The 25,926-nt window shown below is 40.6% G+C and overlaps 1 protein-coding gene across 5 annotated transcripts in view; it reads right to left on the bottom strand.

Annotated features, from left to right (window-relative positions):
• Positions 1 to 25,926, bottom strand: part of MID1 (midline 1) — a 196,297-nt gene that overhangs the window by 102,197 nt on the left and 68,174 nt on the right. Inside the window, exon 1 of one of the 5 annotated variants that reach the window (XM_033147423.1) lies at positions 3,940 to 4,195. The exons of 2 other annotated variants lie outside the window; for them this stretch is intronic. The gene's annotated coding sequence lies outside the window, so the exon portion shown is untranslated. Of the gene's footprint in view, positions 1 to 3,939; positions 4,196 to 25,926 lie in introns of those variants that run through there. 2 more of the 5 variants (XM_033147418.1, XM_033147420.1) reach the window with 2 other exon arrangements.

The following is a 25,926-nucleotide window of genomic DNA, read 5'->3' as shown; positions in this document are numbered from 1 at the left end:
TTACGGAATAGAAACAGTTCAGTAGGGAAACTGGAGGATATTAAAAGAATATACACAAAAGGGGGCAGACAACTGTAGGGGTGTGTGTAGTTAGGTTGCGTTCTTAGGCACACCTGTCTAAGTCCTAGTACACTTCATACGACTTCTGCTAGGCATCCATAGAATGGTGCTGTTAAGCTAAGTGCTAAATTTCAGATGAATTTCTTCCTAATTCCCCACCTCCCCTCTCTGTTCAGTTCTCAGAATATTCTAGTCCTAAATACATCCACTTCCTGACAACCAAATTTTCTTCTATCTACTTGGAATCAGAGTGCTGGCTGGCTTCTTTCTGTCAAAGTCCATCGCAAAATACTGCTGAAATGCATCTCCAGTGCTGAAGGAGTTTGTAGAAGCTGGTGGGGATTTGTAAAAGCAAGCAACTCCCAACTTGCAATGAAATACCTAGTGTATAAGGTAAAAGAGTTAGGGAGTCTTTAGAAGATACCACACTGCCCTCTCCAGTTTTCAAGTAAACCGCTCCTGCTAGTATCCTTACTAAACCTTGCGAATTCTTAACTCAAAGTTTGTGCTTTTAAACCTGTAATCTGCTTTTCCTCAAAAATGACACGGAAGATAAATATTAAAACAGAATATAATCCTGAAAGAGGAGCAGAGTTAACTGAGCATGCTATACATGCTGCTTCAACTGCAGAAAACATCCTCCTGCCATATTCTTGTATGACAAAAAGCAGGTTAGAGATTAGACCGTGCGGAAGCCCGACACATGTTCAAAGGAGCAAAAGTGGTTTTTCAAATGCCACATAGGTAGTTGAGTTTTCCATCACTGCCCACAGAGATATCATTCCTCCTATGTTTACATTTATTCCTGTAATAAATGTTGGTTCTTGCAACCTTTCATAGCACAGCATACTCGTAACACATCAATCAATATTTTTAATATATTTAATGACTTGTGGCTTGCTTTTCCAATAACGTCCCAGGCAGTTGTTTAATCAAGGCTATATAGTTAGTTCTCTATAGAACCTCCTGGCTTGCTTCTGCTTTAGTGAAGGCTGAATCTTATCAGCATGGCTGGCGGCATATTACATTTCTGTAGCTAATTCTTGCTCTTCCAGACAGCACCCAGACACAGATCTATGCCTTTCTGTAATTCTTGAGAATTTATATTTTGCACTGGTCAAGATCATTTATCAGTGCAATACAGGGCCTCCATTTCATAGTAAGACACATCACTGTGCCTGAAAGTTAATAAATCCAAACTGTAGCATCATTGTTATGAGAAACTGGCTGGAAGATAACAGATAGCCTGTTTTGGTCCAAGCGTCATTTTATTTATTATACTTTTAATTTAAATTCAGAATTACGTTTTCAGTTTGCTCACATCTCTGGCTTTTGGTCACATTCATCTCATTGCATTTAACTCTCAGTTTCTGAATCACTCTTAGTTCTTCAGCTCTGCAAACCTCCAATAACCATTAGAAAAAATGTCAGTCTCTGTCTGGATGTGCATGAACTGTTCCATCTGCTGAAGAATGCTAGTTGACTGATCTGCTGGTTTGATGGAATTTTGTTCAGTACACGAAGATAAACAGATATCTCACTAAAAGCTACTAAGAGAAGAAATAGGGCACACAAATGTGACCATCACAGTTCACTTCTAAGGCTGGTACATACCAAAGTTCAGTTAACCATACTTTTGAGTACCACCACAGTCTTACTTCTGAGTAAACATGCTTAGGACTGCGTTGCACACATTTACGCAGAAGTAATTCATGTTCTGAATGAGATCCCTAGAAACTGTACTCAGGACTCCCACCATAGGATTGCAACAAATCCCATAGAACATTGGGAGGGGGTGCTTACTTCCAAGTACAGAGCAAGTAAAAACGTAAGTCTCAGGAGCCCTCTCTTGACAGCCTTAAGGAACTAATTTAAGTGGAGTATCTGCACTGTTGTATCAGAATAGGGTCTGTTTCCTATATTGCAATCTTAAGATACAGGAGCACGCTGTGGTGCTGCAAAAATATATAATCAGAATCCTTAATACATGCAGCTGACTCCTGCTCAGACATGTGCACTGCAAATACACATCAAAATTCTCACGGCGCATGCCAGAAGTGTGAATTACACAATCAGATGAAACACTTCATATCCCTTTGCCATTCTGAGACCACTCTTGGGTCTTGTAATGCGAGATACGGCTCTAAGTGACAGGAATAGAAGGGACAGGTGCATCTGTGACTATGACGTTAATGAAGGAGCACATAAAGAGGGTCGTAAGTGTCTCTTTTTGCACAATTTACAAATATGAGCAATGTCAGGTGTACACAGAAAAGATACAATAGCTGTTCAGAATAGCTAAATTATCACCAGGCCAAAACAAAACAAAAAACCAACCCTGAGCAGGGGAGTTAAGGGGACAAGTCTAACGAGGCAAAAAATGCCTCGCTTGTTTCCTTTTGTACCACTTAGGTGCATTTCCTTACCTCCATCAACCATTTCTTTTTAAACATCTTCCCTTCCTTATTACATATTTTTTTGCCTCCCTCTCCCCCAAAGCCATACTGCGTATTTGTCATTTGCTTTTTAAAGGTCACCTGGAACTTCATTTTAACCAGAAGTACCTAGCTCAACATTTATGTAGAATGAAGTCCCGACTACTTTCGAAAGAGTACATATGAAATCTTTAAAAAAGTATCTAAAAGCTTCTTTCTTGAAAACTTCTCTTAGCCAAGCTCCCTCTGGTGGTTATAATGAATCCCGGGATGCTCCAGACACTTGCGTGGAAAATGATCTGATTGAGCACAAGTAAATGTATTGCTTTCCTACAAAGCGAGCCAGCTCCACAAGTAGGCATCTCAGGGAAGCAATATTCCCTGAATTTCCCTCTCATTCTTGTTTGTGAAATTACTCTGATCACCATTAAAATACCCCTCCAATCTTGTTTTCTGAAAAATGGAAAGAATATAAGGAGTTTTATTGTCCATACAGGTGCAAAAGAGTTAAGCAGATTCACGGTGCAATCCTAACAGTGTCTAAGCAACTCCTGCTGAATGCAATGGGGCTTACTCCCAGGTAAGTGGAGTTTAGGGTTGCAGCCTCTGTCTTTCTCTCCAGCCTCCCTCTCCACCAGCAAACAAAAAATACCTTCCAGGTATTGGCAGCGTCCCAGTCAGTTGTTAATTAAATATGTAATTATCAAAAAGGCATCTTTAAAGAACAGGGTTTTGTTTTGTTTTTCAAAATGAAAAGTGTAAAAAACAAAACAGAAATCTGCCATGCCGCGTATACACACACACACACACAGCATTCAAAAATCAACCATTTATCTGTCAGTACTGAAAACTTCACAAATTACAACAACAGACTCTTTTGTTAGCCTTTACACGGGCTAAACTGGAATATGAATAGATAGCATTTCCCTTCGTTTAATAAATAAAACAATTGCAAGAGTTAACGAGCAAAAGGTGTTGAAATATTAACATAACGATGTTTGGGTAGAAATGCTATATATGCTCAGCCAGCTGCCTTTCCAGAGCATTTGATGGCACGCTTGCAGGAGCCCAGCAACTTATGCTACTGTGGATTGTCACGAACAAAAGGTAGGAGCGCAAGAGATGCGATGCCACCCATTTAAAGCTGAGCAAACGGGAGCTGACAAGGCAAATCCCGGGAAGGGATCCTTTGCCCCCCCCCCTTTTCAAAACCGATCGCCTTGCAAATGACGTCACCAACTACCAGCTTTTTGCGGGGGGGGGGGGTTTGAATCAAGAAGGGGAAACTTGCAAAACCAGCTTCCAACTCAAAATGACCCACAGCTCTACAGAATCAAGTAATTAAATGCGAATGTTCAGCACCACCCAGTCACCCTTACCCACCTCTCTGGGTTTCTCCCTTCCCTTCCTGCCTCCAGAGCTGCTTTTGCCGCGTGTGTCTTACCTGCCTCATGTTTAGAATCCCATTATCCATCCAGCCAGAAAGAGGAGAGTTTCAGGAGGAAACGAAATCCCATGCGCAGTTCCCAACAAGCCGGCAACTTTCCTCTTCTCTGCTCCTTCCGTATGTCCCCCGCTCGAGAGAGAGAGCGCTCCTCAAGACAATGTCAAGTTTCTGCACCTGGTTGTGTCCCCTCCCTGCTAGCCTATTGCAAGTCAGGAGAAGCGAGCCAACTGTCCGCCGAGCTCCTATTTCAAATCACAGCTCAGATATGTCGTAGTTGGCTGAATTAGGCCATGAAATAGCCTCACCAATCAGGAGAAGGGGGAGGGAGGAATCACACATAAAGGGCTGCCTACACGAGGATTAGGAAAGCTTTCAAGGATTTAAGAGGCTGAAAAGCAGCTGGAAACAGTGTCTCAGGCTACAAAGGGGGAAGTCAATTTGTGGTATGAGAGATTATTTTCATTCTTATCTAACTTCTCCGTGTCCACTCTTAACCTGAAAGGTTCCTGGGATACGCCAATGAAATATTTGATTAAAAATAAAATGTTAAGCTGAAACTCAAGTGACAATCTCTCTCCTACATACTGTGGCTATGAAAGGCGGAATTGCTTAACAAGCTCGAATAATGTCAATAAGAATGTGCATTGCATTTGCATAGCTATACCCCTCCCCGATAGCGATGCAAAGTACTGCACAAAAGAACGTGCACGTTTTACAACTGTAAAGTTTTCACCAGCAGATTATATACTTTCTCATATCCAGGATTCATACTGAATGGCAATAGCCTTGAGTAGCATTTTTAAAAGGTGTTTTAAAAAGAAAGAAATGAAAGTAATGCCCATAATTTATCCCCACATCTGTAGCAATACATTCACACATTAAACAATCTAGAGAAAATTACTAGGGGATTTTATGCCCTTCTTGAAATGGGGTCTGCCTGCTCATTTTGTTTAGTCTCTCTGACCCCTGCTTTGAAGCTGAGTCTAGTATATGGCCTTTGGGTTGTTTACACTTCTTTTTTTTTAAAAAAGAAGAAGATGAAGAAGAGTGCACATCAATGTACACATTCAAACAAAAGTACTAAAACCCTCATCTCCCTTTTTACACTTCTCAGCTTTTAAGATCAGCTAAGAAAGTGGCTGTTACGGTTCCACTCTAAATGGAAATCTGTCTTTTGATCTCTAGGTACAATCAAGGAAAACCGAAGTCTGAATAAAGGCTCATAATCATGGATTTGCTACAGCAATGACTGTACTTATCTAGCTGAGTAGTAAATCACTACCCAGAAAATGCCTCACAAGTCAGAAATCTCTTGCAGCTGAACAAAAATGTGTTAGAAGTATACTATCAACACTGAAATACCAGAGCCTAATAAATCTATTCCCTTTCTCTCTCTTCTTCTTCAAGGTGCCTAAGCATGCAAAAATATGGAGAAACCCAGACAATTTATTAGTATTCCTATACAGTGTATTATCCAGATTTCTAGGTGGGTGAGAATATATGATGAAACTTTCCTGTTTACTTAGGTTTTGACAGATTATACACAAACTTACCACTCACAGCATAATATTTGACTATCAAACATGGGCATAACATGGATTTCCAGAGATGTAGGTCAGGTTTGATATCCTGCAATAAAAGCCACTGAAAGAGCATAAGAACATAAAAAGAAGCCTGCTGGATCAGGCCAAAAGTTCACCTAATCCAGCATTCTGTTCCTACAGTTGCAAACAAGATGCCTACAGGAATCCCAGAAACTGAACTTGAGCACAACTCTTCCACTTGTGTTCCCTCATCGACTGGTACCCAGAGGCATAAAGGTAAAGGTAAAAGGACGCCTGACCATTAGGGCCAGTCGCGGACGACTCTGGGGTTGCAGTGCTCATCTTGCTTTACTGGCCAAGGGAGCCAGCATACAGCTTCCGGGTCATGTGGCCAGCATGACTAAGCCGCTTCTGGCGAACCAGAGCAGCACACGGAAACGGCGTTTACCTTCCCGCCGGAGCGCTACCTATTTATCTACTTGCCTAGGTTGGCAGGAGCAGGGACCGAGCAACGGGAGCTCACTGCATCACGGGGATTCGAACCGCCGACCTTCTGATCGGCAAGCCCTAGGCTCTGTGGGTTAACCCACAGCGCCACCCACATCCCATACCCAGAGGCATAGTAAGACCTAAATGGCCTCAGACTTGTATATCTGAAGGAGTGTCTCCACCATCGTTCAGACCGGACACTGAGGTCTAGTTCCAAGGGCCTACTGGCAGTTCCCTCACTGCAAGAATTGTGAACACCCAAGTTCAAGAAATAGCAATCATATCATGCTGATTTACAAGATGAACGGGGCAGATCAAGAGTCCCTGGCCTTGTCAGGAGTTAAAGACTCTTTCAGCACATTTCCACCAGAGATTCCTGTCTTAGCTTTAAGAGTCTGAAGTGAGCACAGGGGTGGCTATCTGAGGACTAATCATTTGAGCAGGCTCTTAGTGAAAAACACACATGTATGTGTTTATATGGGCGTAGCCAAGGGGGGCAGGGAGGGGCAGCTGCCCCCCAATCAATAAAATTTGATAAAGATACATAGCAAACTGAGGTTCTTCTCCCCCTAACAAAAATCCTGGCTACACCTATCTGTGTTTACCAGTCTTATTACTCTTCCTGCCACAAACTTAAAATGCTGCCTTTCAAGGAAAAGGGAGACTAGGAGCTGATGGAGTCAAAACAGAATCTTTACATCAAACAGATACTCTTATTCCCAGGACACATAATCTGTAGCACCTTCCAACCTGAGAATGACTTGAAGAAAGCTCTATCTCTTGCCTTCTTCCTCCCCCCCCCCCCCTTAGGGAAAATGGACTTCCCTTTCTTTCATGCAGTCAGAACAGAAATAAAATTCTCTAGAGAAAACTAGAGCCTTTGAGATGACACGTGTATCCTATTTTCTTCATGGTTCCTCTGCCTTTACTTTTCTCTCTTCTTTTCTTTTCACTGTGCTGTATCCATTAAGGTTCACTAAACTTTGGAAAGCTGCAAGCTATTGCATGTCATGCAGGGTAAAACTGCTGAGGCAGCTATTTTATGTGGCAAACCAAGACTCAGCACTTTGATGCGACAGTATTTAGATGTAGGTGGCATGCTTGAAAGCATACATTTAACCATCATAATTACTCTGTTTATCCTTGGTCACAGATGGAAACATGCCTACAATATATTTGCATGTGCCTAATCATCAGTATTAGTCACCACTGTTTTTCATGTTAAAATTACCATTCACTGATGTCAATAATGGAGTAGTTCTAAGAGGTTGGGGGTAAAAGATGTGGGTTTGTGTCAGCAGTTGTTCAACAATAAAACACCCAGTATCAGTGAAGTTAATTTTTTATTCAAATAAACCAAAACAGCACAGGGTTAGTAATCACAGCAACTCTTCCCAGTAGGTCTTTCCTCAGTGAGGCAGTTGCGAGGACTGAAGGTCCCCATCTTCTCACTGCTCTCTAAGACTCCTCCCCTGGGGTCCTCATTCAGCAGCCTAAGGCTTCTTTGCCTGGCCTCTCTTTGTTCTGCCCTCTTCATTTCTCTGCATGTTCTGGGAGAGCAGGGTTGGGGAGCTAGTCACAGCAGGTGGGAGAGACTCCCCTCTTCCGCAGCCTGCCACATCTCGGTCTCCTGCTACCCCCTCCTCTCCTGAGTCTGGACTGCCCTCTGCCACAGCTCTTCCTGCTCACTAAACCCTATTACCAGCTTCCTACCACTCCTCTGCATCCAGCCAGTCCCTGGCAGCTGGAGGGGATTATAAAATTAGATGAGAATGTGGCAGATCCACTGCCTGCTGCAGCTGCCACTGCTCAGTGATTGCTTAATTATACAGGTATTTCTGTCTTTCCTGCCTGGTGCTTATGCATTACTCAGGGTGGCCTTACAACAATTTACTGTAAATGTGACAAAGTATTTGGTGCAGCAAGTGTTTCTGACATTGTTTCAGTTCCCTCGCACATGGTTTTCTTTCTTTTACCCAGCAGATTGGCTGCATCCTTCCTCTGCCCTTTTTTCTATTGAGTCTGCCAACTAAAGGGTCAATCTATGGAAAATTCACAGAATCTTATTGGATGGGTGACATTTTATTGTCCTTCTCCAAAACTTAAGCTTTCATAGTGCCCTCTTATGGTCAAATTCATGCCTGACAATTCTCAGAAGAGGGATTTGTAATTTTTTTCTTTGCAGCTCAGAATTTAAGTTAACTACAGAATGATGGAGGAGAAATATACCTCTGTGGTGACTTACCTGAAAATAATTGTGTAAATTCTCCCTTGGAATTAGAAGAAATTATGCTATTCATTCATTCATTCATTCATCCATCCATCCATCCATCCATCCATTCACTATATTCAGCTAGCCAGTGCACAAAGCAATACAACGTTAATTAAAAAGACAATATAAAGCAATGCAAAATTAATTGAAATAAACTGAAATGGAATTTAAAACTGAGAGGGCCAGGCTGTGAAGCATACACTGTTTAAATGGCCTAGGATAATAGAAAAGTCTTCAGCTGGTTGTTTGTATTTAATGAAACTTATATACCACTTGGTTGTAACAAAACCTCTAAGTGGAGATGATTTCCTAGTATACCAAGTACTACATGTGCTTTGATATGTACTCCTTTGTGTGCAGGCTTTAGTGACAAGATCGCCTCTGTACTCAACAAGCAGAGCTGTCCCTTCATTAAAATGAATGAGGATGCCCTTGTGCGTAAGGGGCATTGTGCACAGCAGATTTTGCCTGCCAAGGAGCTGCTGGATCTGGTCCTTATCAAACAGGACCTTGAATTCAGTAGATTGCTGCAGGGGCTTAACTTATGATTTATCAAGGTATCGTTGAATTGCTTTCCAAAATAACACGGTTGTTGTCATAGGGCTGGGGAAATGGAGATGAGAATTTCCAATTCTCAGGGCAGCCACTAAAGCAAAAACCCCAACCGCCATAAATTAGCACTTAAGGATCAGAGGAGAATCTTGCCTCCCCCTCCTGAGCTATACCAGATGTATAACGACTGGAGCTCAGGATGTGAGAGTGGGGAGCGAGAATTTTTTTCACCTGACTTACATTTGTTCCATCTCATATTTTTGAAAGAAAGTGTGTGTTTTAAAAGCAGAAATGGGAGGGAACCTGACAATTAAACCTTTCTAAAGTGTAAAAACTGTGAGTGGTGGGGAGGAAGGAGGGGAAACAGAAATATTTCCACTGACCATTCTATTTACATCTAGTGTCTTAAAAAAAACAACACCTTGCCATTTGCATTTCTACCATTGAAACCAGACTGAATGAAATACATCATAAACTGACTTTATTCTCTTCATCTGTGATTTTGGAAATAGCACCCTGAAGAAGACGAGGATATTCTTGCTGCAGTCCTATATCTACTTACCTACTGAATGCACTCATTTGACTTCTGAGTAGATATGCACAGGATTGCACTCTCATTTCTCAAGCAGCAATAATATGAGCAGAATATGTAAGTTGCTTCAAAAGAGAAGATAATTAATATTTGAACTATGATTTGAAAGCATGACGAGAGCATGGATTTTGTAAGGAGATTAAAATAAAACTTGGACAAATGTAACCCATAAAGTAACAGAATGTTCCTAAATGGGTTAGGGGAAGTTAAGTGACAGTCACTGCTTCCAATGCCCTGCTGGCTCTCTTTAGCTAGGGTGGGAGCTGGGGAAGGTTTTCTTAACTTAAGCAAAATCGGCTGTTCCTAAAATTGGGAGCCTATGGAATCTTGCTAAATTAAAATTTAACCTCACTGTTCAATATTGGCATCTGCCTGTCTCAAGAGTGAAGTCAAACTGCTGTGTTAGCAGCATGGAAGTGACCTTCCTGGGGTGAAAGCTTGGGCAGTGTATATGAAAGTTCTGGGCTGCCCTGATGAAAACCCCCCTTTCAACTTCGCTGATGCGGTCCAAAGGAAAGCAGAGCAAAACGTTTTGGCACCAGCTGGACTTCAGGAATTGCTGGAAGGAGCCACCCAACCACCTTAGGGGATCCACTCTGGATCTGTGTAGGGTTTACTCCTTAGCCTCCCCCACCCCACTTCCAAAGATATCCCACAAGGCAGCGGAGGTTTGGGATCAGAGTTTCCCTTCTCTTAGATGGGCCACCTTTCCAGGTTGATGAGCCCCATCTGTCTCACACTTCCCTCTACAACATGTACAGAAACTGCCTTCTTGACCATCTGACCCACTATTGGTCTTATCCACTCAATCTACCAGAGCCTGTCATTGCATGCAGGATAAGTCCCTAATTCACTGAGGGTTTGAGACCCATCAGCTACCCATCTGGTTTAGCGAGCCAGTCAAAGCTGTTCCTGGGATGTGGTCACTGTCACATGCTGACAGATTCTAGGAGCCACATGTGAGAGCTGAGTGCAGGGTGGACAAACTACCCTAGGAGGAGCATGATGTGTCCTTCACCAGAGGTACTACCTCTGTCCTAACATCCCAAGGCTGCAAATACATAAGAGAACCAGAAATATAACACTTGAGCTCATTCACACTTGAACCAATGGTTTCTTGGAATGACAACATAAGAATACAGTCCTGAAATCATTTGTCTGAAAATACATGAAGTATGGTTGAATTTGTGGGAGTGGTCCTAAGTTGATCAATATTAATTTACATAATGCTATTCCAATTTGTTTACCTAACATTACTGAGAAAAGATCTTTCCCTACTTACATCAATGCATCTATTTTCTATAAATATAAATCTGTGTTAGTACCAGCAAAAAAAAAAAAATATTTTTGGCATTTTTATTAAAAGGTTTTTAACACATGGAAGTGTTGGCTACATTTCCTTTCATTGCCTGTGTTTCTCTGGACAGATATCCAATCCATTAGATTCCAGAGTCTGGTTAAAATTCATGTGGATTAAATTAGGCACAGGAAGTTTCTGATATTATATTCCCACAGCGTAATGAAATGGAGTGCATTAAATTTAAGCAAACCAATAAAAACACACACAACATGAGAGTTCAAACCATATTGCCTAATCTCATGGTTGCCAAAGGGTGAGAAAAGTCATTTCATGTCACCCCAGGTCTTTGCTAATAGATGTGTAGGTCTTAAGCAAAAGTTAAGAATAAAAACAGACTATTCTTAAAATAATTAGGATAAACAGAAATGGAAAAAGAGGGGGGGGACACAGAAAATACACTGGAAATATTACCGTACTATTCCTCAAGGAATCTAAAATGACCATGAGGGTCTCTATTGCTTTCCCCTTCACCTGAAGTCCTAACATGTACAGTCTTATCAAACAAATAAAAATGTTTTCATAGTAAGACTTAATAGTAAGAGCATGTTCACAAATAGGCTTCCTCATCTGGCAGAATAACAAAATCAAGAAATGCCATTGCATCCCCCTATAACTTCAAGCAATCCTGGAAAAGGAGGAAGTGTAATATTTTTGTTTTATTGTGTTCTCAGGCTAATAAACTGGCAGTGCCTTTTGCAACAAAAACATTCAGCATCCTGCTCTGCTTCATTTGTTTTGAAATACTAGGAAATAGTGGTACAGACAATCCCGGCTATAGGTGCAACTTCCAAACTGTGGAGAAATGGCTTTAATCCAGGCAGTTTACTCTTCTCCCAAGCCCTTCACCCATGTAGATATCCCATAGTTTGGTCACCCATTGTGGCAGTTGGATCCATGTCCCAGCACAGTGGACAAGTAAGACACATGACAGAAGGGACATGTAAGCTTTGGATAGTATGGTAGTCATCCAGTCATCTATTTTTTCTCGTCTACTTGGTCAAACCACCAACATCAAACTCACATTTTCTATTATGTAAAAGCAATTCTTGTTTGTATGCCCAGCTTTGGGGAACGCCAGGGGTGGGGAGGCAGGGAGAAGAAATTCAACACCAGCAGCAACATAGATTTTGATTTCACAACCACATAATATTGCAAATCAACCTATTTTAATAACCTGAGGACAAAGTATTTTAATTTCCTTCACCAGGCTCCGTCATATCATCATCATCACCATCATTCTTATCACCATCATCATCACCATCACCTAAGTAACGAAGAAACTTGCTCAAAATTTTACCATCTGTTCTTTTTCCTTTTACAGCTGCTCTTCCCACAGTGCTTAAGAAACTTTCCGTTCCCAAGAATACACATCTTTAGCAAGCCTGATCTTGCATTCCTTGTATCAACAAAACTCTTTATTGACTGACCTCTGTGTGCATTATGAGGGCACTCTCAAGACGTGGCATACACAATCTTGTGCGCCTTTCTGTGAATGTGTAAACATGCACATTTAAACAATCTGCCTCCCCCCCCCCAGGATTTATCAACATATCCAGTGAATGGGACAATTACTGCAATGAAAGAAGTACGTGATCATCCCTAATGCACAAGGATAAGAAATAGTGCCATAACAACGCAAAGCATTATAATCTTCCAGTGTTTATAACAGAGTTGAAATTATTTCACCTGTACAGTATACTACCCAACATTATTTTAAGCAGGACACCACAAAACAAAAAAGAGGTGGTTGGTAATGGGGAGGAGGAAGCAGGTCTTAGAAAACAACTTGTCATACTGCAACAACATAAAATTAAGCAATTATAGCCATACCTGGACACACGGCTCATTGATTTCAATAGGCATCCACCTTCATATTAATGCCTTGGGCTTAGCTGCTGAGAAGATTGCTAAGATATTTCTCCACTACATTTACAAATGAAGGTAGGTCAGGAGGAAGAAAGAGGCCAAAACGCTACTGCAGGCGCACAAGGGTTTATGGCACAGCCAGTAAAAATTTCAAGTAGAGATAAATGATGTTTGGAGATCCAAGCCAGAATCAGTTGCTATGCTTTAGAATTTAGGATTTGATGGATCTTGTTGCTGTTAACTGCTTTCAAAATGGGGAAGACAAAGCAGGTAAATGTTTTCAAGTTAGGTATCCAAATCTACCAGACTCATTCATTCACGAGTTAGTTGCTTAAGCTATTACAATCTGGAACACATTTTTTTGAATCCCCAAATATCCATCCCTTCCTCCCATAAATTCAGGGTGGTGTAGATATCATTACATCATTTATCCTCACCAAAATAATAATAATAAAAGATAGGAATGTTTGGTAGAAAAAAGACACTTTTCCCATGTTACACAGCCGCCATATGACCAAACAGAGATCCACACTACAGTGACGTTGCCATCATTTGAATCCAAACATTCTGGGCTTGGGGGTGCAGAGATCACAGGCAACTGGGGATGAACTTGGGAGAGGGAAGAGGAAACCTAGCATTTCCAAGAAGACTTTATTCATTGTGTAGGCAAGGAAATACAGTGGTACCTCGGGTTAAGTACTTAATTCGTTCCGGAGGTCCGTTCTTAACCTGAAGCACCACATTAGCTAATGGGACCTCCTGCTGCCGCTGCGCCGCCAGAGCATGATTTCTGTTCTTAAGCGGAGTTCTTAACCTGAAGCGTACATAACCCAAGCTACCAGTGTAAGCCCAGTAGTTTTTGGTGGGTTTGGGGATAGAATGCAGAATGCATCTTTTGCCTTCCATTTCCTTATTCAATTTCCTTATTTCAATCTAGGAACATAAACACCTTAAATGGAGTCATAGCATCAGTCCATCTAGCCAGGCATTGCCCATATGGTGTTTGTACATACTAAGCCAAATCATGGCTTGGTAAATGAACATGAAATTTCCTGGAGAGACAACATTCCCCAGTCCTTTTAGTTCAGTGTAGCATGGCAGTTAAGCCCGGGTCAAACGAACCTGGGATCATACTTAAGCTCCTTAATCACAGTCTATAGGCAAAGTTTGGCTTACCATGCTGTGTGAACTAGACCACTGACATTCCTCCAGTTAAACGTTATATAAAGTCAAGCTTTATATAAACAGAGAAATACAAATATTTGTGTGCAAAAATGAATGTACAGTTGAAACTTTGTGTGAGGTATGAAATCACTAGTCAGTATATCCTATTTGCAATATTAGATAAGTAACCTGGTGCCCTTTACCATTTGTAAACCACTTTGAGGTTTTCTTTACAATCAAGTGGCACATTTTGTTAAAGAAAATGAAAAATACATTTACAGGGCTGTTGTAAACCTTTTTAAGGCAATGTGAAGAAATAATGTCATATCATTTCCTGTTGTGCTGTTATCCACCTCAAATTCTAAGCACTACTTTTAAAACTATTGTGGCATTTTGATGCACATTTCATTAAGATGTTGCTGTTTTTCAAGCACATTCATATCCCTTGGTACAGAGGTTGCTATAGTTACTATGTTCTATATTACACCATATACTAAGCAGATGTACAAAGCCTATGTGCATATCCATTTTCATTATAAATTAATTCTTTAACTACTGGCTCAAAAAAGGCTCTACTCTCTTCTTCTTCTCCCCATCCCTGAAAATTTCCAAAACTTTTAGGTCTTCTTTCTGAATGTCACTTTTTAACATTGCTTATCCATTAAGTCAAGGGAGAATTCTGTGGCTTCTTTTGTACATAGAAAAAAGTAGGGAAGCTAGTGAACTCATTATCAAGACAGTTTATAATTAAATTGAAGAATGAGTGAATCACTGGCTGCATTGAAAAAGCTCCTTCTTTTTCCAAAGGGTTTAATGAATCATAGAAAGATGTTTACAAGGCCTATTCTGAACAAAGTGCTCCATGTTAGCATGGCAATGGACCATGACACTTTTAATAGCTTGAACCTTTCTTCTTCTCTTTTTATACAAACCATTATGGCTGTTCGGTGTTGCTCATCCAACCAACAACTGATTCACCTGGTTTGCATTTTAAATCACTGGACCTGAAGGTGATATTTAGGAAATCTACTGTCAGACGTGCAAACTGTGAGGAAAGAAAAAATGTCACACTAAATCATGACAGATTAATACGGTATTATTCATGGGCATATGCTTTCATACCGTCAGAAAGTCATGCTTAAGTAAGTTGCTTTTACACTAACAATATGTGGCAATTGTTCTCCTTGCCATCGTTAGGAGCCACTGAAGCTACATGCTTTTCAGTCCCATTGATTTTAAATAGAAAGGGAATTTGTGTAGGAAATGGGGTTTCATATGTGGGTTTAGATGCAGTTGTTCAAATTTTGGCTTGGTCCTCTGGCAAATAACCACTTCCTAAATCCTGCCGAGCTTGCGCTGACCCGAACAGATGGTCTGGGCAGCATCTCGCTTCCCCCTTCTATTTTTATTTCTTTTTTTAAAAAATCCCTCTCATCATTTAAGTGGGAAGAAAATAACTACGCCAACTCCACGACCGCCATAGTTTCTCTCCCATGTGGTGTGTCTGGGGAATGGAAGGCCTCTCTCAATCTGCTCCTACATGCCCCTTTTCTTCTCAGATACATTAGGAGTTATGATGGTGGAACTTTCCAGCAGTGGACCTCCTTCTCCACCAATGGACCTCCCACTCCATTGTCAGAGATGGAGATACTCAATATTCTTCATTCACCCACCCGAGGAGCTTTGGATTGCTCTCTGTGTCAATTAAAATGTGTATTTTATTAGGTTTCTTAAAAATATGAACAAAAATATGAAACATTTCGCTTAACCTCTGTCAGTCTCTATTGAGTAATTAATACCTGTAACATTCATTTCAAATATTTATTCTGTTATGAATATTAACTGGCATTGATCCCCTTAATTATTTTGCATCGCTTCCTTTTGTCATGCAGAAATGTAGAAGACTGCATTCGCCAAACAAATAAACACTTTCTAAACAGTGAAATTAATTTAACTAAGAATCGAAACTTTGCCATTCTAGCAATTGGTGACTGACTACTCACATAAATTAACCCACTGATTTATATAAGCCTGATGCTATGAATACAACTATAGTCATCTTTCAATATTCAAAGGATCATTTTCCAAATTTGTATAAAATAATTGCACAGCATTTCCGAAAATGGGACAGGTTTTATTTTAAACAATTACTTTTTAAAAAAAGCATTAACCAGCAGCCCAAAAGGATTTATATGCTTAACAGAAATGAGTAGTAAACATGCAACCACTTTATTTAAAACCCAAAATAATCAGTATATTTCTTGCATCAAAATTAAAGTTTCAAATATTTTTGTGATACAGTGAACCATGTTAAAATGGCCATGTGTTCAAATATTTTTTATTTTAAAATGAATATTTGTTATTTACCAACAATTAACCCATCTGTACTGATTTATTTTTAAAAACTCTCTCCTGGAGAGGGCTTGTCAACCTTCCTCCTATCAGTTTCTACCTGTGGCTCACAGAGTGTTTTGAGGTTGCTACTGGAATTGTCAACGGTAGTCCTAGGCGACAAAAGTGCAGAATGAGGAATGCAGTCTATAGCTTACAAAAGACTTTCCGTTTCACAACACATAGATTGGCTATCATTCTGCTGCTTATGTTTCTAGTGTTAGCATCCATTTTCTTCCAAGTCAATGTGAAGCGAAGCTGTGCAGAGACAAGAAATAAGACTACACTGGAGGAAAAACTTGTAAAAGTAGCCACAAATATCATTAAAAATGGCTATAGAATCATTGAAGAGGGGAATTTATAGAATGTACTTTATAAAAAGAGGTTTTATATCCGGAAAGAGGTCAGTTTTCAAAGATCTTTTACAAGAATGTAAGAAAAATATGAGACTGCAAACAAGGTGAATTGGATAGTTGAGTCTGCCGTTGTTCCTTTATGCCTCTTTATACAAGATAATTAATGACCGCAAAGAGAAGACCACCAAGGACTGCACTGCTGTTTTATAGGAGAAATAATTCAAAAAAGTGGCAGAACATCCTATCTTTATTCTTTTACCACACAGATTTTAATCCTCAGGGAGCTGAGTCTGGTGGTGTCTGAGCAGCCTCTGGTGGCCATTAATAAATATCATCTGTTCTTATGACAGCTCTCGACCAGAAGGTCTTTCAAAATTGAAGCTATTAACTGGCTTTGCTGAAATGCAATTCAGAAGTAAGATTAAAACAACACACACCAAATCTGCTATTCCAAGGCACAGATGACTTAGAAGGGTAATTTTAACATAAATTTTATTTGTTGCAATTAGATTTTGTTTTCTCTTCTGTTTATATTAAAATATATTTTATTTTTCTGTATGCTAAAAATAAAATGATTTTTTAGAAATAAAATGTTAAGTATCTATACGGTATATGAAATATTATATTCACAGTAATATTCATCTATTAGTACCTTCCAAATGTTGCATTTTAAACAGAACACTGAAAAGGTCAAACAGAAAAGAAAGCTCTCTTAAGAACTTTGGAATCAGGTTAGTTGCATCTTTCAGTGGTCGGAGTCAGGCTGTACTTGGATCTGGTGTGAACCACTGAACCATTTTGTCTAAGAGAGTTAAGAGTTAGAATTGCATATAGCACTTGAAATCACAACTGACAATTTAGACCGACACACAGACATGTGCACATGCCAGATCGGCAGCCTTTCCAACACTCTCTCTGTATTAACTTGAAAAATTATTTGACTTCCCCCTTATCGAGTTGGAAAAACTTGGATAATTTTTCCAAGCCAATCTGAGGGCTTGGGAAAATACCTGCTCCGCTTCTTTGCTCTCATTTACAAGCCTCCAACACCTTCCCAGCCCGTCCCTCATTTCCTCAAAACCTTTCCCCGCTTTCCCTACAGTTAACTAATGCTGGAGATGATAAAAGCAGCAAAGGAAATGAGGGAATCCCCCACAATTCTCCTGCTTTTCCATCATGCTGATTAGCTGTGTGCTGGGACACCACAGCTCAAGGGGACATAGGAGACATTTATCCATGCTTGATGCTGTGGCATGCCTGCTATCCAGAAGCTCAGAGCAACAGAAAGGGAGAAAACTGGAAGCCTCCCTCCGTTCCCCACATGACCACCTCTACTGCTCCCACCAACAGCTGGCCCTGAAGTAGTTGCCTCAGGCTGTGGCTGTCAGAGTGCAGGCAGGTTCACATAATTGTTCCCCTCTGCTAGTGGGGGACACCTGCCTTGAAAGGTGGACTGCTTCACTATGGATTACGTTAAAGACACTGTCCCCTGTGTTTAAGATTCAGCTTCCAGTCCAGTTGGTTTCTCTGTGTCGAATGAGGAAGTCACCATCTTGCCCTTTGTCTCAGGTAGCAAAATGCCTTGGGACTGCTTTGCTCCCACCACTTCTACTGCCTGGCAAGGAAGAAGGCCATCTGACTGATGGGGCGGGGCTGGCTGGGGCGACTTTTAGGAATGGTGAGGTCTTGGGGGTTGGTTGAAGTGGTAAAGCTGGGGATTATTCTCTGCCTTGGATTTTGCTGCAACACTGAGAAGAGTTTGAGGAGTTGTGTCTCCTTAGAAAAGAGTGATTACAAGCCACCAAAGTTTATTTCCGAGCATGGTTTGAGAGAACTTCACCAGCATTTTAATTTTTCTCCTCGTATGAGATTAACCTTGTTAATCTGTATATTATTACAAATGTGGTTGTATTCAACTGTAACCATTATAAATATTACAATATTAATACTTCAAAACATAAAATTACATGGAAAAGATCTACTAAGAAGATTTAGATACCTGGTTGGTGACCTACTTACGATTTTTTAGGAGGAGAAGAAATTCTAATGAATAACCAGATGATGTACACACTCTCGAAAATATTATTTATTGTGCTCTATTTAAAATACACCATCCTGTTTCCTGGACAATTTGAGAATTGATAGGCTGATTACTATCTTTCACTGCTCCTAGAGTATCTGCTTCTGGATCCATATGTGGATAATAAGCATCCTGTCATTACAGTGGTACCTCGGGTTACAGGCACTTCAGGTTACAGACTCCGCTAACCCAGAAATAGTACCTCAGGTTAAGAACTTTGCTTCAGGATGAGAATAGAAATCGCTTGGTGGAGGCGCAGCAGCAGTGGGAGGCCCCATTAGCTAAAGTGGTACCTCAGGTTAAGAACAGTTTCAGGTTAAGAACGGACCTCCAGAACGAATTAAGTTCTTAACCCAAGGTATCACTGTATTGGATCAATACATTTGGATCAAACTCAAGAGTCCCTTCATAGTTCTTGAATAATTTTTAGCCATAAAAATTCAGCTCTCTCTCTTTCTCTCTCTTTTCTCTTCTGGAGAAGAATCACCAGCTCCTTTCTTCCCACAGATCTTGCTTATCACAAACTAGAATGTGCCAACACATCTGCTACAATAAATCAGCAGATAACTCTAGCAGCTTTACTCTGGGCACTGATTTTTGTAAACACAATGTTTTAGAAGGCCTGCAGCACAACTGGAAGGCATAGCAGAAAGACTTCCTAATGCTTATTAGCTTGAAATAATCAGCTAAAACTTCTTGCCTCAGAAATGGTTGATCATATATTCACACAGCATTGAGGAAGTGAAGAGATTCCCTCTAAGATCAATTGCTCGGCTGCAGAGCTGTGTGTGTGATTGGTGCATGGGAGCCTCTACCATGGTGTCACCTCTAGGGACCCACATCCACATATGCAAGGGGAATGCACAAGGAGAACTGCACCTGGCATATAAATCAATGGTGGAATCCATTACTCTCACAGGAGTTGTGTGCACACTGGTTGGACCACACAAGTAATATCCTTGATTTAGATAAATGTAAAGATACTTCCTGCATTTTATTTCCCCCAAGAAGTGGTTTTTAATATTTTTAGATAGCAATCAATTCCTTTGAAATTCCATGAACACTTTTATGCATGAACTCTTTTAGGCTGGGAAACTAGTGGACACTTTTTGCAACGACGGCCAATACTGTGGAACCTTGGCTCCTGAATGCCTTGGGAGCTGAATGTTCCGGCTCCCGAATGATCGAAAACTGGAAGTGATTGTTCCGGTTTTTGAACATTCTTTGGAAGCTCCTGCAGCCAATTGGAAGATGCGCCTTGGTTCCTGAACTGTTTTGGGAGTTGGACTCCCAGGCAGATTAAGTTCGGGAACAAAGAGATAGCTCCAGCAGGCTCTAACACCACCTCTGATTCCATTAATCATGATGGCTCCTGAAGCCTGCTTCCAGCGTGACCAGAAGCAATTGAATTTATGAAACTTATGTCGTTATTTTTGCTTCTGGTCTTGAAGCCCTCCCATTTGCTGATGCCTCGGACTGAGGGGGTCAGCTCCCACCTCTTCCCCATTCTCGGAGAAGCTGTCTCTTAAGTCTTTCCTGCCTATTTGTGCTTCCGGCAAGCTTTGACTGCATTCTAGCCTGCACTCAGCTGCTATCTTATCAGCTTGTACTTCAAGATCAGGAAAGCCAAACTATGCAGCAGCCGGCTCTCCTCTGTCTGACTAAGATCAGGAACAGAGAGAGGCTGCTTTCTGCAATTTGCTGCAAACCTTCGCTTGGAGTTGGCTCATTCATGACAGAACTGTTCTGAAGATCTGTTTATTGCTTTGCTGAATCCTCAAATAGCAGATTCACAAAACCGTTCTTATGGAATCAGCTAACATCCTAGAATGTGAGCATTATATATACAAATGGATGAGGCTGAACACACTAAGAACTCACCATTGACCCCACCAATGAACAAGTGGAACAATTCCAATTCCAACCAGTTCCAATGTTGTTTGGCTGTAAGTTGCTTTGGGTTGCCTTCGGCATGATAAAGCAACTAACAAATATAATAAATAGCAACAAAAACAATCTGAACAAATTACTCAACATGGGAATGTTGTACTTCTCCCTCAATAGTTTTGAAGTGGGTTTCAAACTATGTGTTATGTGGAAACCATGGATAAGGTTAGTGTCACAAACTTCCTTAACCACAGCTAAGGGGGGAATCTGCCCCAAGGAAGAACAGAAGTGTGCATTCATGTGGCTGGCTCTCAATTTGATGAGCTTAGCAGGAAGCCAATCATTCATTCCCTGCTATTCCAATTTCAATTGACTGTAGCATTTTGAAAAATGTGCGTGGGAGGGGCAAGGGGTGGAAGTCTCAAGGGAACCATTTCCACAGTGTTGTCTACCACCTCAATAATCTTTTCACCCACTCGATTCATTTTTAATTTGGGAGGCAGACATATGTTCTTGCAAAACAGGGTGAGGTGCAGATGTTATAGCATAAATCCTGCCTTCCCCTGCCTTCACTTCGCAGACATAAAACATGCAGCCTTCAGATCTTCCTATGCTTCAGATAGGGTGCCCACTCTCCCTATTTCCTTTTTATTTTTTAAATCAAGTGCTTTTCATATTTACCAGTTTCAGTGTCGCTGAGCACTGAAACATGGTTGTGGTTCTCAAGAGACAGGCCAGCCAACAAACATTGTGAACAGCTCCCTTCAGCTGTGAAGAGTAAGTTTTACTGTCTCTGCTGTTTTAAATACTTTATTCATTTTGTAACTTAGTTGTTGTTTTATTGTTGATGTGAGCTGCCCTTTGAGTTATCAAACTAAATTGTGGCAAAAAGTACATTGCTTTAAATGAGTTTATTCAGATAACCATCCCATTAGAACACAAGGAGTTCTGCTGGAGCAGAGCAAAGGTCCACATGGAGAAAAATCTTATGTGTACTTACACAGAACTAAGCCGAGTTCAATTGGGTCTTACTTCCTAATACATGCAGTTAGACCTACACTATGAATATGTCTATTCAGAAGTAAGCCTCTCTGAGTTCAATGGGACTTACTCCCATATAAGCACATATAAGGTTGCAGCCTTAGTTGATATTCCAAGCCAATTTCCCTTTGTGGTATGCATGTACTATTTTCATTGAAGCCATTGGGACTTCCACAAATATATTCCGGGAAAGAATACAGTCCTTGATGTCTTAGAACTGCTTGATGTCTTAAGTACTGAAAGGGAGGGGGGAGAGTTCGCTTCTGCAAAAATCCCAGTGGAATTCCTGCAACATACTTCAGAAATCCCACATTGCTTTATACTGAAAATCAGTGCTATGTAGCCCTAAGGGCACAAGAAAGGTCATTTGCCATAAAGAAGAAAACCTGTCCTATATCCATATTCTTTTGTGAGTAGTATTTTCTGTTGGAAAACACGTATGCATGGGAAAGCGGCTTATGCTCACCCTGAAAATGAACTGGGCCTTTTCAAGTGTTGCATTTTAAGGCTTGCAACCTATCAAAGTGGGGTTTGGTTGGGTTGAGTGCTTGAAGATGCACTATTTCCCATCACTGATTTGTACCATGTCCCCAAAGGGAAGAGAACTTGAGGACCAGGATGGCATAGCAGATGGCATTTTCTGCCAGGCATGATGGGGCCTGTACTTTAACCCTATGGTTCTTAGTGGAAGTAGTATTGGTGGTTGGGCAATATGCATTTTTCTTATGTATTATTTTTTTTAAAGAGTATCCTTGCTTCTTATAGAATATTTGTAAAACAGATTACAAAGACACCATAAGCCTCCACTGTGATCTGTCACATCCCAAGATACCTAAACCTTTTAATATTTGAGAAAGAGGGGGGTGCCTAACACAGCAATATTAAATTAAGCTGCCTAGTATTGAACCCAATGGTAATAGCAAGTATGTTAAATATGCGCAGCTATCCCTCTGCATTATTAAGCACTCTTGGGCTGGGAGTTTAAGCACAAAGCATTTCAATTAGCCAGAAAAAGTGTTAACACAGAGGGTTGCATCTTTTTCTAATTTACCGGTATTCTTTTGCATGTTTTGTTGCTTTTAAATAAACCAGAGTGAAGCCCAAATTTTCATCACCTTGATGACACATAAGAATACAGATGAAAAATAAGCCCCAAATAAACCTCCTAATAGTGAAGATATGACTGCCAAATGCTTGCCAATCTTAAAACAATTAATTGTTTTTCACATTAACAAGTTTAGTGATTTTCTTTCTACCACTGAGCCCTCGGTCTGCTACTCTTAGAAAGAGGAATATGGAGGCTTCAATGTAGCTAGCCTGTGAGTAATTTATAGCTTTGCAGGGTGTCAGGTGAAAAAAAAATCATGATCCCATTTATCACCACAGGCAATTTTTAGTTGTAAGGAGCACAGCAGGCATTCTGCAAGAATGAAGAAAAACAGTAATGAGGGAAAGGCAACAGTAGCATCACCCAGAAGTCAGAGAGACATTTCTAGAAACTTAATGACTTTTGTCCTGGGTAGTAAATGAACACCATTAAATCCTCAAGTAAACTGCTATTGAAAAAGAAGCATCATACAATTGCTTTATCTATTTTTTGCATAACTCAACAGAATATTGATTTATTCCTATTTCAGTCTTCCTCCCATTATGTAAAGTGTGTATGTGTGTGTCTGTGTCTGTGTGTTGTATTCAATTTACTATCCAGAACACAACTAAGAAATCAAGGTTGTACAAAATTTCCTTCATTCTTGGATGATGAATGATGAAAAGAACCTGCTGGATCAGAACAAAGGCTTGCCAAGTCCAGCATCTGATTCCCCAGTGTCCAATCTGGTGCCTAAGGGAAGATGACAAGCAGGACATGGGCTCAATATCTCTTTACAGATGCTGGTCTTTTTGTCTGCCTTCTGAATCTCTCACCATTCAGGTTCTTGATCCTAGAATATAGTGTTAGAGGTATCCACTTTCTCCATGCATAATTTTAAAACTCCCTATCATTTGCCTTTTACGTTCCTTATACTATAAAGCCTCAAACCATGTCTTGTTTGTTTGCTTTCATCATTTGTATGCTGCCTCATAACACTTAGGGCAGTCGCTTCAGTCCCTGATAAATTGGGTTGTTCTTTTTTCCAACTCCACATTAACAAATTTTGAGATGTGGTGACCAAAACTGTACATAGTATTCCAGTGTGTTCACACAATATATTTGTATAAAGGCATTACAATATCAGTAGTTTTATTCTCAATTCACTTTCTAATGGTCCCTAACATATAGCTTGCCTTTTTCACAGCTGCTCCCCTGGGTTGACATTGACATTGAGGTCTCCAAGACAGCCCCAATATCTCTTCCTTGGTCAATCACTGTCAGTGTATATGTATATATGTGTAGCTATGATTGTGCTCCTATGTAGATCTCTTTACACTTGCTCACATTGAACTACATTTGCATTTATAATCCCCAATCACCCAGTCTGAAGAAATCCTTTCAGAGCTTTTTATAATCGCTTTTCGTTTTTGTCACCCTGATCCTCTGGTAGTATTGGCTCAGGAAACCCACAGTGGAATCCGAACAACATCATTTGGTTCCCAAGTAGGTTTCAAACAGTGCTCCCCCCATCCCGGTGGTACTCAAAGGTACGCAATACAGTCATCTTTTTTTTTCCTTGCAGAAAAAGTACTGCTTTCAATTAATTTCATGTGAGTAGCAAAATAAACATTACATGGAAATGTACGTAAGTAAGGACACACCCTTCTCCCAAACTGAAATAAAACCTTAGGAGAGTGCAAAATTTAGCAGAAATGTGAAAGTAGGAAGAGCAGTATACCTCTCCCCAAATTGTTCTACAGATAGTTTGGACAATTCCTCATAGGATATTTGATTACAGAATGATAGAAGTAAACTATCTAGAATTCTAGGAGAAGATTGGGGACAATTTAGTTTGGGTAAATTGCTGCTAATGAGAGGGTTAAAAAACCTTTCTCACTCTTTATGTCCATACTACTCTTGCTTTAAACTGTTTTTCAACTACAAGGGCATTGGAGATTTCCTGACATGCATGTAGGCATAGGTCAAGTTCAGTATTGTTTTATATGCACAATATAACTCTATGATTCTGGCAGGATTCCTTGTCTGGTTTTTCTGTAGGTTGTGTGATTGTTCCTATCAATGTTCAGTTTCTACCTGTCTGTGAGCATTACTCAGTGTCCCACGAGACTGTTTATTTCTGTAATGCCCTGTTGAGGAACGGGAGCGGTATTGGCCATTGCTATAAATCCTGAATCTGCTTTGATGTTGTGCTACTTTTATCATTTTTCCATGAGGCAAGGCAAGCCCTATCATGATCCCCACTGAACCCCATGGTTCAGGTGGCAGAATAGGAGGGGAGGCACACTGTATGTGCCCCAACTCTGCACCCACTGCCCACAAGGCTATGCATGAGGTGTAACTGACAGGACAGCCGACTGAGGAAGGGTCCCTTCAAATGAAGCATGGAGGGTTCATGCTGCTGTCTTGTCAGCACTGAATAGGTAGGAGTAAAGGAAGATGAGAGATGTAGTTGAGGTCAGGAAGTAGTGACGAAGAGGCGAGGTCCCCATCTGAGGCGGAACAGCGTATTGTGCTGGAACTGCTATAAAGTGAAAAGTACTGGTGTCTGAATGCACAAACCTTTGCACAGGAGAGGGAGAGAGAACAGTGGTGGGACACACAGCATGTTTTATAGTCACTGAGAATTGCGCGCAGAGGCTGTAAAGACCAGAAGATAAAATTGGCAAGTCTTTCCCTCCTCCTTTATAGATGAGTACATAGAAGAAAGGGGGAATAATATTAATAATAATAATAATAATAATAATAATAATAATGGAATGCCTCCTGCTGAAGCACTGAGAATTATGCACAGAGTCTGCACAGAGCAGGGGGTTAAGGGGTACTAAATAGGGGAGCGCATGAGAGCTGATCTTTGCAGTCAAAGTTGGCAAAGAGCAGGGAGGGGACTTTATAACAAATATAAACATGTCCCTACAGCAAAGGGTCTTCCGGAATGTGCTGGAGGAATGAGAAAAAAAGGATCCCCTACTCTTTGGGACTAGCTGACAATTCATGAAACTTAAACAAGATGTTATTCATTTTTCAAATAAAAAAAGGAGGGGGAGTAATAACATCACAAATGGCAACAGATGTCGTGGTGAGTACAGCATGAATGGCAATGTACACATAAGGATCAGATGCCTAACACAGATCCAATCGCAATGAGAATATCCTAGAGGGGCATGCAGTTTCATGGTTCTTAACCATGGTAACAAAAATCACATGTGGAAAAAGCATTTGCAGTGCCCAAATGACATTAGCACATGAAAAGGAAAAGATCCAAGTGACACCGCATTAAGT

Source organism: Lacerta agilis, chromosome 4 (genome assembly GCF_009819535.1).
Source record: "Lacerta agilis isolate rLacAgi1 chromosome 4, rLacAgi1.pri, whole genome shotgun sequence".
Taxonomy (NCBI): domain Eukaryota; kingdom Metazoa; phylum Chordata; class Lepidosauria; order Squamata; family Lacertidae; genus Lacerta; species Lacerta agilis.
This window is presented reverse-complemented; position numbering and strand designations above follow the sequence as displayed.